Genomic DNA, 19190 nt, shown 5'->3' with positions numbered 1-19190 from the left:
CGAGACCAGCCTGGCCAACATGGTGAAACCCTGTCCCTACTAAAAATACAAAAAAATTAGCTGGGCATGGTGGTGCGCACCTGTAATCCCAGGTAATTGGGACGCTGAGGCAGGAGAATTGCTTAAACCTGGGAGGTGGAGGTTGCAGTGAGCCAAGATCACACCACTGCACTCAGCCTGGGCAACAAGAACAAGAGCCAAACTCCATCTCAAAAATAAATAAATAAATAAAAATAAACCATAATCAAGTGGGTTTTACACTAAGGATGCAAGGATGGTTCAACACATGCAAATCAATAAATGTGATATATCACAACTAAGAACAAAAACCATATGATCATCTCAATACATGTACAAAAAGCATTTCATAAAATTTAGCATCACTTCATGATAAAACCCCCAATAAACTAGGTATAGAATGAAAATAGCTAAGGCCAGGTGTGGTGGCTCATGCCTATAATCTCAGCACTTTGGGAGGCCGAGGCGGGTGGATCACCTGAGGTCAAAAGTTCGAGACCAGCCTGGCCACAAAATGGCAAAACCCTGTCTCTATTGAAAATATAAAATTTAGTTGGGCATGGTGGTGGGCACCTGTAATCTCAGCTACTCGGGAGGCCGAGGCACGAGAATCACTTGAACCTGGGAGATGCAGGTTGCAGTGAGCCAAGATCGTGCCACTGCACTCCAACCTGGCAACACGAGTGAGACTGTCTCAAAAACAGAACAAAACCAAACAAAAAGGAATGAATATAGCTAAAAATAATAAAGGCCATAAGGCCATATACAACAAACCCACAGCCAAAATCATACTAAATCAAGAAAAGTTGAAAGAATCCCCTCTAAGGACGTGAACAAAACAAAGATGACCACTTTCACCACTTCTATTCAACATACTACTATATATATCCTGGCCATAGCAATCAGGTAAGAGAAAGAAAGAAAAAGGAAATAGGGTATCAATGTATCTGTTTGCTGATGATACATGATCTTATGTCTAGAAAACCCTAAAGACTACCAAAAAACTCTTAATTTGATAAACAAACTAAGTTTCAAGATGCAAAAATCAACAAACGGCTGGAAGCAGTGGCTAATGCCTGTAATCCCAACACTGTGGGAGGCCGAGGCAGGTGGATTACATGAGGTCAGGAGGTCAAGACCAGCCTGGCCAACATGGTGAAACCCCGTCTCTACTAAAAATACAAAAATTAGCCGAGCGTGCTGTCACATGCCTGTAATCCCAGCTACTTGGGAGGCTGAGGCAGGAGAATTGCTTGAGCCCGGGAGATGGAAGTTGCAGTGAGCTGACATCATGCCACTGCACTCCAGCCTGGCTGACAGAGTAAGACTCTTGACTCAAAAAATAAATAAATAAAATAATCAACAAATAAAAATGCGTAGCATTTCTATACACCAATAACAATCACACTGAGAGCCAAATTAAGAAGGCAAACCCATTTACCATAGCTACAAAACGTAAAATAAAATACTCAGGAATATTTTTAACCAAGCAGGTCAAAGACCTCCTCTAGAAGAAAAACTACAAAACACTGACAAAAGGAACTGTAGCTGACACAAACGGAAAAATATTCCATGCTCACTGATCAGGAAAATTAATATTGTTAAAAAGGCCATACTGCCCAAAGCAATCTACAAATTCAATGCATTCACTATCAAAGTACCAATGCCCTTCTTCACTGAATTACAAAAAACAGTCTTGACATTCACCTGGAACCAAAAGAGAGCCCAAAAAGCCAAAGCAATCCTAAGCTAAAACAATAAAGCTGAAGATAATTGCATTACCTGACTTCTAACAATATTATAATACAAAGCTGATGGTAATCAAAACAGCACAGTAATGTATAGAAATAGACATACAGATCAACTGAACAGAGAACCCAGAAATAAAGCCACATATCCATAGCCAAGTGATCTTTGTGACAAGAATATATGCTGCGGAAAGGACAGACTCTTTTCAATAAATGGTGCTGTGAAAACTGGATTGACCTATGTATAAGAATGAAACTGAATCCCTATCTTTCACCACACTTAAAAATAAACTCACCTTAAATATACACAGAAAAGAAAAATCATAAATTTCTCCCAAGCCAGTTGCAATTTTCATAAGGATTGTGTTGAATTTGTAAATCAGTTTAGTATTACTATTTTTTAAGATTGCAGTTATTTATGAATTTTGACATTACCGCTGTAAAATTTTCTAAGTATACAACATATTGTTCCTGACTAGTCAGGTTTTGCACAATAGATCTCTCTTTTTTTTTTAAGTCAGAATTTCGTTGTTTCCCAGGCACAATCTCAGCTTGTTGCAAACTCCACCTCCTGGGTTCAAACGATTCTCCTGCCTCAGCCTCCCAACTAGCTGGGATTACAGGCGTGCACCACCACACCCAGCTAATTTTGTATTTTTATTAGAGATGGGGTTTCTCCATGTTGGTCAGGCTGGTCTTGAACTCCTGACCTCAGGTGATCTGCCTGCCTTGGCCTCCCAAAGTGCTGAGATTACAGGCATGAGCCACCTCGCTCCACCAGATCTCTTGAATATACTTCCCTAACTGAAATTCTATATCCCTCGACCAATTATCTATTCAACCCCACCCCCCAGCTGTATAATCACCTTTCTACTTCTTCCTTAAATGAGTCTTAGATTCCAAAAATGAGAGATATCATACAGTATTTGTGTCTAGACTATTTCACTTAACACAATGTACAGGTTTATTCATGTTCTTGCAAATGACAGGCAACATATTCCATTATGTACATACACCACATTTTCTTCGTTCATTCCTTGATAAACAGATTGATTCTGTATCTACTGTGAATAATGCTGCAATAAACATGTGAGTCCAAGTATCTCTTCAATATAATGATTTACTATCCCTTGGATATATATTCAATAATAAGATTCCTGGATCATAGTTATATTTTTAATTTTTTGAACTTCTAAAAAATAATGGCTGTACTAATTCATGTTTCCATGAACTGTGTCCAACAGTTCCCTTTTCTCTACATCTTTGCCAACATTTGTTATTGTCTTTTTGAGATGGAGTATTGCTCAGTTGCCCAGACTAGAGCGCAGTGGCATGATCTTGGCTCACTGTAACCTCTGCCTCCTGGGTTCAAACAATTCTCCTGCCTCAGCTTCCCGAGTCACTGGGATTACAGGTGCCCACCACTAAACCCAACTAATTTTTGTATTTTTAGTAGAGATGGGGTTTCGCCATCTTGGCCAGGCTGATCTCAAACTCCTGACCTCATGATCCATCTGTCCCAGCCTCCCCAAGTGCTGGGATTACAGGAGTGAGCCACCACGCCTGGTCTTATCTTTTATTTTTGATAAGTCATTCTAACAGGTGCGAAATATTTCATAGTGGTTTTAATTTAAATTACCATGAATATTAGTAATGTGCACTTTAGCCATTCGCATATCTTCTTTTGAAAAATGTCTCTTCAGGTCCTTTGCCTTTTTTTTTTTTTTTTTTCAGATGAGGTCTCACTCTGTCACCCAGGTTGCAGTGCAGTGGCACGATCTCAGTTCACTACAACTTCCACCTCTCAGGCTCATGAGATCCTCTCACCTCAGCCTCCTGAGTAGCTGAAACCACTGGCATGCACCACCACACCTAATTTCCTGTAGAGACAGGGTTTTGCAATGTTGCCCAGGCTGGTCTCAAACTCCTAAGCTCAAATGATTCATCCGCTTTGGCCTTTCAAAGTGCTGGGATTATAGGCATAAGCCACCATGCCCAGCCCATTTCCTTTTGAGGTTCGGTCTCTCTGTGGTCCAGGCTTGAATGCAACTATGCGATCGTAGCTCACCGTAATCTCAAACTCTGGAATTCGTTTTTTAATTGGCTTATTTGTTTTCTTGTTATTTGAGTTCCTCATATATTTTGGAAGAATTAATATTGCTAAAATGACTATACTACCCAGAACACCTTAAAGAGACAATGTAATCCCTATAAAAATTCCAGTGTCACTTTTCATAGAAATCGAAAATATAATCCTAAAATGGATAATTAATGTGGAATCGCAGAAGGGCCCAAATAGCCAAAGCAATCTTAAGCAAGAAGAATAAAGCTGGAGGGATCATGCTAGACAACTTCAGAATATACCACAAAGCTACAATAAACAAAACAGTACAGTATTGGGATAAAAACAGATATAGCCAATGGAACAGAATAGAGAACCCAGAAATAAAATCCATATATTTATATTAAATTGATTTTGAACCAAAAGGCAAAACTTACAATTTGGAAAGAACAGCTGCTTTGATAAATGGTGCTGGGTAAACAGAATATCTACATGCAGAAGAAAACAAGGCAGTATCTCACACCACATAACACCTTTAAACGCATTACTACAAAGTTAAATGTAGGCTGGGCGTGGTGGCTCATGCCTGTAATTCCGGCACTTTGGGAGGTCAAAAAAGCAGGAGGACTGCTCGAGCCCAGGAGTTTGAGACCAACCTGGGCAATACATGGAAACCCTGTCACTACAAAAACCTTAAAATTTTTTTTTTTTTTAAATTAGGCATGGTGTCATGTGCCTCTTGTCCCAGCTACTGGGGACAAGCTAAAGCAGGAGGATCACCTGAGCCCAGGAGGTGGAGGCTGCAGTGAGCCAAGATCAAGCTCACTGTCTCATCCTGTGAGACAGTGAGACACTGTCTCAGTTAAAACAACAACAACAACAAAAAAAACAGGCTGAGGCACAACAATCGTTTCAGTCCAGGAGGTAGAGGCTGCAGTAAGCCGAGATCATGCCATGGCACTCCAGCCTCGGCCACGGGGCGAGACTCCATCTCAAAAAAAGAAAACAAACTTAAACGTAAGACCCAAAACTATAAAACTACTGGAAACGTAGGGAAAAATCTTCATGACACTGGTCTGCACAATGACTTTTAGATATGATCCCAACAGCATAGGGAACAAAGGCAAAAACAGAGCACTGGAATTACATATGAAACTAAAAATCTTTTGTACAGGAAGAGATCTACAGAATGAAGAGACAATGTATGAAATGGGAGAAAAGATTTGCAAACCATACATCTGATCGGGGTTAATATTCAAAATATGAGTCCTCTGGTTAGATGAACATAGGATTATCTTTTCATTTACTTAATTTCTTTCAACATTTTGCAGTTCTCAGAGTATATGTTTCGTACTTCTTTTCGATGTTATTATATATGCTTTCCTCAATTTCAGTTTTGGATTCCTCTTTGCAAGTATATGGAAATAAAATAGATTTATGTACGCTGATCTTCCATCCTTCAACTTTGTTGAACTGCCTTTTATCTTTAATGGTTTGTGAATCTCTTAGAATTTTCTACATATTAAATCACGTTGTGTATGTTTTACTTCTCCCTTTCCAATTTCATGCTTTTATTATTTGAAAAAAGAATTGGCTTCATTTTCCTGACTAGATCCTCCAGTACAATGTTGAATAGAAATGCAGAGAGGGGTCATCTTGTTCCTGAATTAGCAGGAAAACCTCCAATCCTCCACCACGATGTTAGCTGTGGGTTTTGTTTCTTTTGTTTTTATTTTTTTGTTTTTGTTTTGAGACGGAATCTCGCTCTGTCACCCAGACTGGAGTGCAGTGGCGCAATCTTGGCTCACTGCAAGCTCTGCTTCTTGGGTTCATGTCATTCTCCGGCCTCACCCTCCCGAGTAGATGGGACTACCGGCGCCTACCACCAAGCCCGGCTAATTTTTTTTTTTTTTTATTTTTAGTAGAGACGCGGTTTCATCGTGTTAGCCAGGATGGTCTCAATCTCCTGACCTCATGATCTGCCCACCTGGGCCTCCCAAAGTGCTGGGATTACAGGCCTGAGCCACCATGCCCAGCCTGCTGTGTGGGTTTTTTACAGATGCTTTTTAACAAGTTAAGAACGTTCCAAACTTTCCCTACTGTTTAATGTTTTTATCATGAAGGGACATTGGATTTTATCAATGCTTTTCACTATCTCTTAAAAAGATCATGTAGCTTTGTTCTTTTTGATATGGCACATAACGTTAAAGATTCTTGCATGAGAAATTTACTTTGCATTCCTGAGACAAATCTCACTTGGTCATGGTGTATATAATCCTTTTATGTTAGTTTCAAATTACTAGATTTGGTTAAGGATTTTCACATCTACATACTTTAAAAAAAATCATTCTTCAGTTTTCTTTTCCTATAGTGTTGGGGTCTGCTTTTGGTATTCAAATAATACTAGCCTTACAGAATAATTTGAGAAATGTTCCGTCCTCTTCTATTTCTTGGAAGAATTGAAGAATTGTACCTTTAAATGTTTGGTAGAGTTTACTAATAAAACCATCTGATTTGGGGCTTTTCATTTTGTCCTAATTCCACTGCTTTATGTTTGTTCAGACTTTCCTCTTCTTCAGTGAGTTCTGGTAGTTTTGCATCTTTTTAGGAATTTGTCTGTTTCATCTATTAAATGGGGTACCATACAATTGGAATTATTCTATAGTATTCCCTTATATATTTTAACTACTAGAAGGTCTGTAGTAATGTTCCCTCATTCATTCCTGATTTTAGTAATTTGAGTCTTCACTCCCCTTTTTCATGCTCAGTTTAGCTAAATGTTTAATTTTGTTGATAGTTCAAAATAAGGGTTTCCTTTTCTATTTTTGCCTATTCTCTATTAATTTCCACACTACTTTTTTCTTACATTCTGTTGACTTTAGGCTCAGTTTGCTCCTCTAGTTCCAGTTTCTTAAAAGGTCTAGGTTATTGATTTGAGGTCTTTTTTAATACAGCATTTATCACTATAAATTTTCTAAGAATTGCCGTAATTGCATCCTCCAAAATATTTGATATGTTTGTCTTCATTTTCATTCACCTCAAAGTATTCTCTAATTAACCTCATGATTTCTTCTTTTGACCCATTATTTAGAAGTGTTAATTTCAACATATTTGTAAATTTCTCAAGTTTCTTTTTAGTACTGATCTGATTTTATTCACTGGTCAGATAATGTTTTTTCATAATTTCAATCCTTTTAAATGTGTTGGTTTGCTTCATGGCCTAATGTGACTATACTGATGAATGTTCTACATACACTCAAAAAGAAAGTCTATTCTGCTGCTGTTGGGTGGACTGTTCAAAGATGTCTCTTCAGTCTAGTTGGTTCAGTGTCGCTCAAGTCGTCTCTTGTCTTGCTGATTTCCTCAGTTTTCTATCCATTATGACAGTCTTGTATTGAATTCTCCAATTATTACTGAATTGTGTACTTCCTTCAATTCTGTCAATAGTTGCTTTATATATTTTGCTGTTCTCTTATTAGGTGCATTTATGTTTATGATACGTATGCCTTTCTGAGGCACCGACTCTTTTGTCATTATAGAATGTCCCTCTTTAACTCCAGCAATACTGTTTCAGTATATTTTGTCTGAAATCAGTATAGGCACACTAGATTTACTATGGTTGCTATTTGCATGTTGTATCTTCATCTACCCTTTTACTTTCAGCCTATTTGCATCTTTAAATCCAAAGTCTGTCTCTTGTCAACAGCCTATAGGCCAAGGCTATTTTTCCCTTTAGTCTGAAAATCTCTGCCATTTCACTGGATTGTTTAATCCTTTCACACCTGATATTACTTGTTTTTGTTTGTTTAGAGACAGGTATCTCTATCATGCACAGTGCTTAGATCAAAGCTCACTGCAGCCTTGAACTCCTGGGCTCAAGTGATCTTCCCACATCAGCCTGCCAAGCAGCTGGGACTACAGGTATGCGCCATCACACTCAGCTGATTTTAAAATTTTTTTGTAGAGACAAGGTCTTACTATGGTGCCTAAGCTCATCTCAAACTCCTGGCCTCAAATGATCCTCGGCCTACCAAGCTGCTAGGATTCCAGACATGAGTCACCATACCTGGCCTTCATATTACTACTGATATACAGATGCTGTGTGACTTGCAATAGTATTACATCCCAATAAACCTATCAGAAATTGAAATTGAAAATATCCTAGGTCAAAGAGGCAGTAAATACAGGTACAACTTACCTACCAAGCATCATAGCTAAGCTTAAGCCTATCTTAAACATGTTCAGAACACTGATATTAGCCTACAATTGAGCAAAATAATCTAACCCAAAGTTGATGTTATACTAATGTCTTGAATTTCTCATGTCATTTATATTCTACTGAACGCCTATCACTTTCCATAGCATCATAATGTAAAAATCATGTCAAATCATAATTCAGGATCCAATTGTAGCTTGATTTATGTCGGCCTTTCACTTTTTAGTTTACATCTCATGCCTTTTGCTCTATTCCTTTACTGCCATAGGATTTTTCTAATGGTGTCTTTTTTTTGAGACAGAGTCTCACTCTGTCACCCAGCCTGGAGTATACTGGCATTGAGGCAACCTCGGCTCACTGCAACCTCCACCTCCCGGGTTCAAGCGATTCTCCTGCCTCAGCCTCCTGAGTAGGTGGGATTACAGGTGCCCACCACCATGCCCAGCTAATGCTTGTATTTTTAGTAGCCAGGGGGTTTCACCATGTTGGCCAGGCTGGTCTCAAACTCCTGACCTCAAGTGATCCATCCACCTCAGCCTCCCAAAGTCCTGAAATTACAGGTGTGAACCATCGTGCCTGGCCTAATAGTTTCATTTTTAAAACTTCATTTTTCTTTTCTTTTGGAGACAGGGATTCACGTTGTTGCTCAGGCTAAAGTACAGTGGGCATGAACACAGCTTACTGAAGCCTCAATCTCCTGGACTCAAACGAGACTCTCACATGACCCTTCAAGTAGCAGGGACATCAGGGGCGCCCATCACACCAAGCTAATTTTTTTTTTTAAAGACAGTCTCACTAAGTTGCCCAGGCTGGTCTTACACTCTTGGGCTCAAGAAATCCTCCTGCCTTGGCCTCCCAAAGTGTTGAGATTAGAAATTTATAGGCCTATGCCTGGCCTATAAATGGCTAACATTATGTTTATAATTTTTATATCAATGTTAATGAGAAATGGGTCTGTTTTTATCGGGTGTTGACACCAAAGGTTTGCTGGTCTCATACAAACTACAGTCTTTCTAGTCTCTGAACAATTTGTGTGTGAATAGTGTTATTTTTCCTTAAATATTAGAATAATTCACCACTAAGGGCATCTGGGCCTGGGGTTAACTTAGTGGTAAAGGTTTTCAATTAAAATTGAGGTAGAACCAGCTGGGAGCAGTGGCTCACACCTGTAATCCTAGCACTCTGGGAGGCCAAGACTCAAACAGTCCAGGAGTTCAAAACCATCCTGGGCAATAGTGAGACATCATCTCCAGTTAAAAAAAAAAAAGCCAGGTGCAGTGGCTCATGCCTGTAATCCCAGCACTTTGGGAGGCCAAGGCAGGTGGATCACCTGAGGTCAGGAGTTCAAGACCAGCCTGATCAAATGGCGAAACCCGTCTCTACTAAGAAGTACAAAAATTAGCCGGGCATGGTGGCGGGCGCTACTTGCAAGGCTGAAGCAGGAGAATCACTTGAACCTGGGGGATAGGGGTTGCACTGAGCTGAGATCTTGCCACTTCACTCCAGCCTGGGGAAAAGAGTGAAAACCTGTCAAAAAAAAAAGAAGATATATACAACCATTCATACTTTTTGTATCTTTTGGTGTCAATTTTACCTATTTTTCCATTTCAACACAATTTCAAATTTGTCAACACAAAGTTCTTACAGTATTCTCAAATTGTATTTGTAATACCTGTAGTGCTGTCCCTCTTTTTTTTTTATTTTTTTTTTAAAACAGAGTCTTGCTCTGTCACCTGGGCTGGAAGGCAGTGGCACGATCTCAGCTCACTGCAACCTCCACCTCCTGGTTCAAGCAATTCTCCTGCTTCAGCCTCTCTAGCAGCTGGAACTACAGGCATGTGCCACCACACCCAGCTAATTTTTTTATTTTAGTAGAGATGGGGTTTCTCCATGTTGGCCAGGCTGGACTTGAACTCCTGACCTCAGGTGATCCTCCTACCTTAGCCCCCCAAAGTGCTGGGATTGCAGGCACGAGTCACTGCACCTGGCCTCATTCTTGATATTAGTGATGTGTTTTTCTCTTTTTACTTGATCATTTTTATTAAACAGGTATCAAGACTGTCAAAGTAAACTACAAAAAAAAAGACAAAAAGACTGCCAAAATATTTTAAGTTTGCCAGCTTGCTATTATACAGTGTTCCATTTCATAATTTCCTGCCATATTCCTTTTCTTTTTTTATTTGACACGGAGTTTCACTCTTGTTGTCCAGGCTGGAGTGCAGTGGCACGATCTCGGCTCACCGCAAAGTCTGCCCCCTGGGTTCAAGTGATTATTCCACCTCAGCCTCCTGAGTAGCTGGGAGTCACAGTGCCTGGACTTTTTTAAAATTTTTATTGCCCAGGTTGGTCTTCAACTTCTGGGCTCCAGGAATCCACCCACCTCGGCCTCCCACAGTACTGGGATTACAGGTGTGAGCCATCATGCCTGGCACATTTTCTTTTTTTTTTTGAGATAGGGTCTGTTTGTGGCCCAGCCTGGCACGCAATGGCGCAATTATAGCTCATTGTAACCTTGAACTCTTGGGCTCAACAATTCTCCCATCTCATTCTCCAGAGTAGCTACGACTACCCGTATGTGCTACTGCGCCCAGCTCATTTTTTTCATAGCGATGGGGTCTCATTATGCTGCCCAGGCTGGATTCAAATTCCTGAGCTTAAGTAATCCTCCGGTCTTGGCCTCCCAAACCATTGGGATTACACATGTGAGCTATCATGCCCTATCCTCCTTTCGCTTTCTTTGGATTTGCTTTGCTGTTCTTGCTACAGCTTCAAGTAAAAACTCAGATATTTTTCAGTCTTTTTCCTTTTCTATTTTTAGAGTCTCACTTTGTCACCCAGCTGCAATGCAGAGGCATGAACCTAGCTCACTGCAACCTCAAAATCCTGGGCTCAAGTAATCCTACACTGCCTCAGACTCCCAAGTAGCTAGGACTACAAGTGTGTGCCTCCATGGTGGCTAATTTTACAAAACATTTTTTTGTAGAGACAGGGTCCTGTAATGTTACCCAGGCAGGTCTCAAACTCTTGACCTCAAGTTATCCTCTACTTCTGCCTCACAAAGTGGTGGGATTACAAGCATGAGTCAGCATGCCCAGGCTTTTTTTCTAATTTCTCACTTAAAGCTGTAAATTTTCCTCTAAGCCCTACTTTAGTTGGGCCCCCAAGTTTTGAAAAATTCTACCTTATAATTCGATACTTATCCAATATTTTCTAAGACGCACTGTAATTTCTTAACCTGCGTATTATTCAGAAGTATGTTACTTTCCAAGCAATAGCATATTTCCTGTATCTTTGTGGTTAAAAGTTAGCTTAGTCTTTTTTCCTTTTACAGTTCAAAGCTATGGGTGCATGCTGATTTAGTTGGTTTTTTCCCTGCTTCATTGGGTTTCTCCATTATAAAACATCTCTGTTCTCCAATGATGTTCTACAAGATAGTATATATACATTTTAAAAGAGCAATTCTCATTAAATTAACAAATAAAAAACTACTGAACTGAATTTTTTACTGTTACTGTTTTTAAAAACTAAAAATTTAGGAAAAAAACCCATTTAACTAAACTTGTTCAAAGTCAGATACTTCAGCCAATATTTGAACGGAGGGTCTTAAGGCTCAAAGAAATCTATCATAAACACAAAACAGGTGTGTTATTATGAAGCAACAGGGCTGCTTTAACAGTTATATAGTGGTTAACAAAATGACAAAACTCAGGACAGGTGGCAGTTAATCTCATAATGAGCATGAAATAATACCAAGTGTGGTTCATAGACCAGTAGCATCCGCATCACCTGAATGCTAATAGAATTCTGACATTACTTTTTCCAAGTTTTATCAATGTAGAAGTACAAAATGCTCATTATGAAACAAAGCAGCTGTTTGCCAGCACACCCAAATATCTAATGGCAATCACTTTAATTTTAACAACCTGTTTTTAAAATCTCAGTATTTCATAAATTTTAGCCATGTTGATTTCCTGTAATTGAAGATGAAGTTTAACTCACATAATTATTTTTAAGGTGGGGAGGAAACATTTTAATCGGATGGTAGGGAATGGTAACACTGGACAGGAAGCACTCACAGTTCCAAGAGTTTCCCTCCAAATTATAAAGACGTTCTTGTAATTAGCTAGATTTCCTACAGCCACGTCTTCTGCCCATGGGAAGGAGGGGAGGATGCGAAAAGCATTGTGGTCTGCCCTTCTGTCACTCATAGATCCAGTTCTGTAGTTCACACGTCTCTTACAGCTCATCGTATTTTCAGTTAAATCAATATTTAAGTTGTTATAAATATTCTCTATATAGCCAGATAGACTACCATGACTACATTACCTTTCTTTCACAGTAGTTTGTCTTTTCCTGGAGGTATCAACTGAACCTTCTTATAAACCTAACTTTCACTTTCCAAATTGACCAGAACTATCACATTATCAACCTTTCCCCCAGTCTACGCTCTTTCAAGATGAAGCTTAAAGATCACCTCTTCTTTATCTAAATTTCCCACTACAAATATTTTTTGTATCTTCAGTGATATGGCCTTACAGTAGTTTTAATAAATGCTGTTTAATGAATATTCACTTAAAAACAAACCTCTGGAAAGCCACCTAAAATTATTCTCTCTTTAATAACAAGTACTGAAAAGCCTCCCAAAGTCACTGTCTCCTTAATAAAGCGTACTAAAAAGGCCTCGGCAACTTTTGCCATGGCTATCTGCTAAGCTATTTCAAATCAGCATACCGTACACACTAGAGCCTCAGAGGTATACCAATGGAAATTACCACCACATTTAGTAGACACATATAATGCCTCTAAATAATTAATGGCTAACTTTAGTAACACCTCTCTAAACATTTCATAACTTAATCAGGAGTTCAAAAAAATCCAATATATTATCTCCCTGTCCTCCAAAAAATCATGAGGTTATTTCTCTCTAGATTCCGGCTGACTTCAATTTGTCCCACAATTGGTAAAAATGAAGATAAAGAACTCTCCTAAGTCTACTGTAATGCAGAATAAGTATCTAAATGATATATGAACATGAGATACCGGAGGCGGGCGGATCACCTGAGGTCAGGAATTTGAGACCAGCCTGGCCAACATGGTGAAACCCTGTCTCTACTAAAAATACAAAAATTAGTCGGGCGCCTATAATTCCAGCTGCTTGCAAGGCTGAGGCAGGAGAATCGCTTGAACCCAGAGGCCGGAGGTTGCAGTGAGCCGAGATCGTGCCACTTCACTCCAGCCTGAGCCAAAGAGCGAACCTCTGCCTCAAAATAAAATAAAAGAGATAGATAAGTCACTGCAGTGTGTTTGGGGGCCGGGGTGGGGGGGGGTGAAGTAAAATAAATAGACTATGACATAGAATGAGAGAATACGATTTTTTGTATTTTGTATTATCTCACTCAACAATGAGAACTAGTACTCTTGTGCATTTAAAGTTATATTTTATTTTTAACTATCCAATATATTATTTAAACTTTGATTACATAAAATGAAATAGATTGTGCACACTCACTATAAGAGAACTATGATATATGCACAAGCAAAGATGCAGGGATCATGCAACAGTTTCGTACCAGATTTCAAGATATCAAGTAGCAAGGAAACAATGCAATTTAAGGCTGAGGTGAAGTACAGGCGTAAGGCAAGGAAAGCACAACATTCAACATGTACCTATATACACCAGTTCTTAAAACACGCAAATCATTTCCAATAAGGCACTGGCTCATGTATTTCTGTTGAGGCAGAAGTCAATCTTAGGATGTGGTCTGTACAGATCTGTAGACAAGACTGAGAGTGAAGTAAATTTGATTAAGATCGGAGTCAACACTTCTACAAACATATTGCAGAATAAACAAGCTAAGAAGAAAGGCATATTTCACAAAAGCTGAATTCAGTGTTATTAGTCCTTCATTCTGACGCTTCATTTTTACATTTTTCAATTGCTTTCCTGTGATATAACTTATCTTTATCTTGGTCTTCCCCATTTGTTTTGCAAATAGTTATGTCGCAGGTCATTTACTGGCTACAATAAATATGACAAAATCATAATAAAAACAGTATTAAGTCGCAATCTAGAATAACAATTTAAGTGAATATGACATAGTTTTTCTAATGTGGACTATTCAGTACAACTGTCCTCTTCTTCTATACATACTAACCACATACAAGTCTTCAGGGCAGAAAAAGCCATTGTGTCGTAAAGGAAGCAACACGTGGTTAGAAACTTCATTTTCAACGTATGAACATGGAAAGGTAGAAGTCCGTTTCCCTAAGTGCGGTAAGGTTTTAACAGAAATAAAGCAAAAATAATTACTGCTTCCTCTCTTTCTTAAACCTGCTTGCCAAACTTGGAGAAAGGTGGTTACACAAGGGCGATAAGATGGAATTTTCTTAAAAAAAAAATCATAAAAACGAACTTCTACCGTAAGGAAGTCGTCTTCCTTAAATCCTACCATCCCTACACCGGCAAGCTCAGAGGTACGGGATTTCGGCATTTTACTCAGAATTTAGTATTTTTCCTGATGCTCTGGTCCCTACTTTTTAACAAACTTCAAGGCCGCCTGGCAAGATCCAGTTGCTTTCTGGCACCTGGCTTCATTGGATGATTAAAACGACTCAAGAAAATCTGGCAATGGGACACTAAAGTTGGTGGAGGTGGAGATTTATCCGTTAATCTCTAAAAGCATTCCGGACAAAAGCGAGCTTGTAGTTACCCCTCAGAACAAAAAACACGGACCACTTCCCTCCGCAGTCCCCAAACCCAGTGCCGCCCGGACCTGGGGCCGCACACCACTCCCGCTTCACCAGCACCCCTCTCCGAAAACTGTTTAGACGCGCCCGTCCGCCCCTCAGGGGCCCCTTCCCGGCCGGGTCAGACGGCCCTGCGAGCGCTTTTCAGTCAGGGAAGCCTCGCCGCAAACGTCCGGTCGGCCCGGCGCTCCGAGGCCTCCGGGGCCGGCCCTCAGAGAGGCGACCGACGCCCCTAGAGCCGCCACCCCACCAATCGCCGCTCTCGCAGGACACTCGCCCGGCCCCAACGTACCTAGAGCGGCGCCTCGCCAGCCGCAGCAATACCGAAAACCACTTCGAACCGCAGTCGCTAACAATGGTGGTCCGGCCAAGACCTGCTGAAGTAGGTCTCCCAATGCCCACCCCCAGCTGATTATGGACCAATAGCAGCGCGAATGTGTGGCAGCCCAGCCCAATCAGGCACAGCCAGCTAGAGTGGGCGGGGCGACGGGCCGCGAGGGGAAATGGAAGTAAGCTGAGGGTTGCCTGGGGTTCGCCTCAGTGAGCGCTTCTTCCGGTCAGTCACCGAGGCTTTCCCGCCATAGCGTAGATGAAGGCGCCTGAGCTGGGCCTTTGTTTTCAGTGACTGGTGTGAAGATTTAGACTTTCGAAACTTATTAGGAATAAAATCGTATTTACAAAAACAACTCACCCTGATCGGTAGTTTCCGATTTGAATTTTTAAAATATTGTTTGAAAATACTTATCTTATTTACTTTTTTTGACGACTCCTTAAATTTTGCGACTCAGGAGATTGGTCCTAGCATCGTACTATTTTTTTTTTTTTTTTTTTTTTTTGAGACGGAGTCTTGCTCTGTCGCCCAGGCTGGAGTGCAGTCGCTGGATCTCAGCTCACTGCAAGCTCCGCCTCCCGGGTTCACGCCATTCTCCTGCCTCAGCCTCCCGAGTAGCTGGGACCACAGGCGCCGGCCACCTCGCCCGGTTATTTTTTTGTATTTTTAGTAGAGACGGGGTTTCACCGTGTTAGCCAGGATGGTCTCGATCTCCTGACCCAGTGATCCACCTGTCTCGACCTCCCAAAGTGCTGGGATTACAGGCTTGAGCCACCGCGCCCGGCCTTTTTTTTTTTTTTTTTTGAGACGGAGTTTTGCTCTTGTCTCCCAGGCTGGAGTTCAATGGCGTGATCTCAGCTCACTGCAACCCCCATTTCCTATCTCCCGGGTTCAAGCGAGTCTCCGGCCTTAGCCTCCCGAGTAACTGGGACCCTAGGTGTGTGCCACCATGCCCGACTAATTTTTCTACTTTTAATAGGCATGGGGTTTCACTGTGTTGGCCAGGCTGGTCTCGAACTCCTGACCTCAGGTGATCCGCCCACCTCTGCCTCCCAGTGTTGAGATTACAAGCATGAGCCACCGCACCGGCCTGCACCAGATCCTTGAATTCGCTAAATTGTCCCAGGAACCTGCCAGCCTTGGCTGCCTGTGATTTCATGAGACCGGATGCCTTAGGTGGCTGCCCACTTGGATGCCATGAACTCACTCAACAGGTGGTTACTGAATGCCCACTGTGTAGAAAGTACAGGAAATACAACAGTGGATTAGGTCCATAATGCCCTCTTTTATTTATTTATTTATTAGACAGAGTTTCGCTCGTTTCCTAGGCTGGAGTGCAATGGCGCGATCTCCGCTCACCGCTACCTTCGCCTCCCGGATTCAAATGTTTCTCCTACCTCAGCCTCCCGAGCAGCTGGGATTATAGGCATGCACCACGGTGCCTGGCTAAGTTTTTTTTGTATTTTTAGTAGAGACGGTTTCTCCATGTTAGGCTGATCATGAACTCCCGACCTCAGATGATCCACCTGCCTTGGCCTCCCAAAGTGCTGGGATTACAGGCATGAGCCAGCCACGCTTGTCATGAGGCTAGCGCTGCCTGCCTTGTCACTTTCAGTTACGAGAAAAATGAGGCGAGTCCAGACAATCTAGGTTAGGTCATCAACAGAATAACATATTCCAACCAGCCACTTACCCGAATATGCTCCAGGGATCTAGGGGTAATCTTTAATGTCAATCCTATTTTTATAATTTTACTATATTTATAATAATATAAAGATGTTTTTGCTTTTTTCAGTCTCTGAGTCAGAAGAGTCAATGGAATTTTCCAGAAGCCTCTGGAAAATTAACGTGTGATATTGCTACAGATTGAATACAGAAGCAGACATGAGAATCTAACTACCAACCTGGGCAACAAAGTGAGACCTCCACTTTTCTACAAAAGTAAAAATAAAAAGCTGCATCCTTCCAGCCACATGGGAGGCTGAGAGGACGGGAGGATCACTTAAGCTCAGGAGGTAGGGGCTGCAGTGAGCTGTGAAAGTGCCACTGCACTCCACCCTGGGTGATACAGCAAGAGACTGTCTTAGAAAAGAGAGAGAGACCAAGCATGGTGGCTCACATCTGTAATCCCAGCACTTTGGGAGGCTGAGGTAGGAGGATCATGAGGTCAGTAGTTTGAGACCAGACTGGCCAACATAGTGAAACCCTATTTCTACTAAAAATATAAAAATTAGCCAGGCATGGTGGCGCATGCCTGTAATCCCAGCTACTTGGGAGGCTGAGGCAGGAAAATAGACTGAACCTGGGAGGTGGAGGTTGTGGTAAGCCAAGATTGTGCTACTGCACCCCACATGGGCAACAAAGTGAGACTCCATCTCAAAAAAAAAAACAGAGAGAGAGAGTCTTACTGTATTAAGTCAGATATTAAGGAAATTAGCAAAAATGTAAAACAATTCTAATCTTTGCACATTTTTTGTTGTTCTGGAACATGATTTTGAAAATAATTATAGGGTTGCTAAGAGAGATAGTGTGGGAGGGAGTGGAAGGTAGTAAGTTGCAGTCAGATAAGGAATTTGGACTTAATTCAGTTAACAGTGAGTAGCCTTTAGAAATGTTACGTCTATTTAAGGTACTAGGATATCTTGTATGTCATTTTAACAATAGTAATAAAACAGACCAGGCACACTCCTGTAATCCTAGCATTTTGTTACATCTATTTAAGGTACTAGGATATCTTGTATTTCATTTTAACAATAGTAATATAATAGGCCATGGGCACACCTGTAATCCTAGCATTTTGGGAGGCCAAGACCAACAGATAGCTTGAGACCAGGAGTTTGAGACCAGCTTGGGCAATATAGCAAGATCCCACCTCTATAAAAAAAATAATAATTTATATTTACTGGACATTATGTTAATAAAGTTTATTATTGTTGGCCGGGTGTGGTGGCTCATGCCGGTAATCCCAGCACTTTGAGAGGCCAAGGTGGGCAGATCACTTGAGGTCAAGAGATCAAGACCATCCTGGCCAACATGGTGAAACCCCGTCTCTACTAAAAATACAAAAATCAGCTGGGCATGATGGTGCGCATCTGTTGTCCCAGCTACTTGGAAGGCTGAGGCCGGAGAATCGCTTGAACCCCAGAGAAGGAGGTTGCAATGAGCCAAGATCATGCCACTGCACTCCAGCCTGGTGACAGAGCGAGACTCCGTCTCAATAAATAAATAAATTCATGCATTCACATAATGTGCTACATGAAGTACTATGAAGTCTCTCGATTTGCTATTTGACTTTTTAAAATAAATAATGCTTAACATAATAACAGATACAGGTTCTTGTACATTTCCTGACTTGTAGTACACACTTGACATATAGTAACTATTATAAAAATTAATAAAGCTGAGACTATCAATGATCTTGAGTAAATTCTTTAGATTTTTGTGTTGGAATGCTTTCTTGTTTGTTCGTTTTCCTCCATTGAGGATTGTGGTGGGCAGAATTGGTACTTCCATGATCTTTGTCTCCTAGTATGCCTCTTACGGTTATAAGTTACCTTACATGGCAAAAGGGACTTTGCAAATATGATTAAGGTTATAATCAGCTGACCTTAAGATGGAGGACTTAACCTAGATTTTCCTGGTGAGTACAGTGTAATCATGTGAATCCCTAAAGGCAAAAGACAAGTCACATAGATGCAGCAGAAAGGAAATTCATAGATTTTCAAAGCACAGGCAGAACTCAACCCATGGTTCCTGGCTTGAAGATGAGAGGGACCACATGCAAACCTTGAGAATGAAAGTAGTTCTGCCAACAACCTGAATGAACCCAGAAGCAGATTCTTCTGCACAGCCTTAGCTGACTGACAGCCTATTGAGACCCTAAGCAGAGTTCCCACCTGAGTCCACTGTACTTCTGACTTACAGAACTGTGAGATAAGTGGGTAGTGTTTTAAGCCATTATGTTTGTGGTAACTTTTTATGGCAATAGAAAACAAATGCAAGCATTCATTCCACACTCTTCTCAGCACTCCCTGAGGCAAGGCGGAAACCCTATGAACTACATTTCCC

At 40.9% G+C, this 19190-nt stretch overlaps 1 protein-coding gene across 1 annotated transcript in view; it reads right to left on the bottom strand.

The window, feature by feature from the left end:
* ATF7IP2 (activating transcription factor 7 interacting protein 2) overlaps nt 1-15148 on the bottom strand; it is a 101857-nt gene extending 86709 nt beyond the window's left edge. The window contains exon 1 of the mRNA XM_011961389.1: nt 15084-15148. The gene's annotated coding sequence lies outside the window, so the exon portion shown is untranslated. The remainder of the gene's footprint in view (nt 1-15083) is intronic.
* Nucleotides 15149-19190: the final 4042 nt, after the last annotated feature.

The sequence above is a fragment of the Colobus angolensis genome, unplaced genomic scaffold (genome assembly GCF_000951035.1).
Source record: "Colobus angolensis palliatus isolate OR3802 unplaced genomic scaffold, Cang.pa_1.0 Scaffold55, whole genome shotgun sequence".
Taxonomy (NCBI): Eukaryota; Metazoa; Chordata; class Mammalia; order Primates; family Cercopithecidae; genus Colobus; species Colobus angolensis.
The sequence above is the reverse complement of the archived record's forward strand: the minus strand, read 5'-3'. Positions and strand labels throughout refer to the sequence as shown.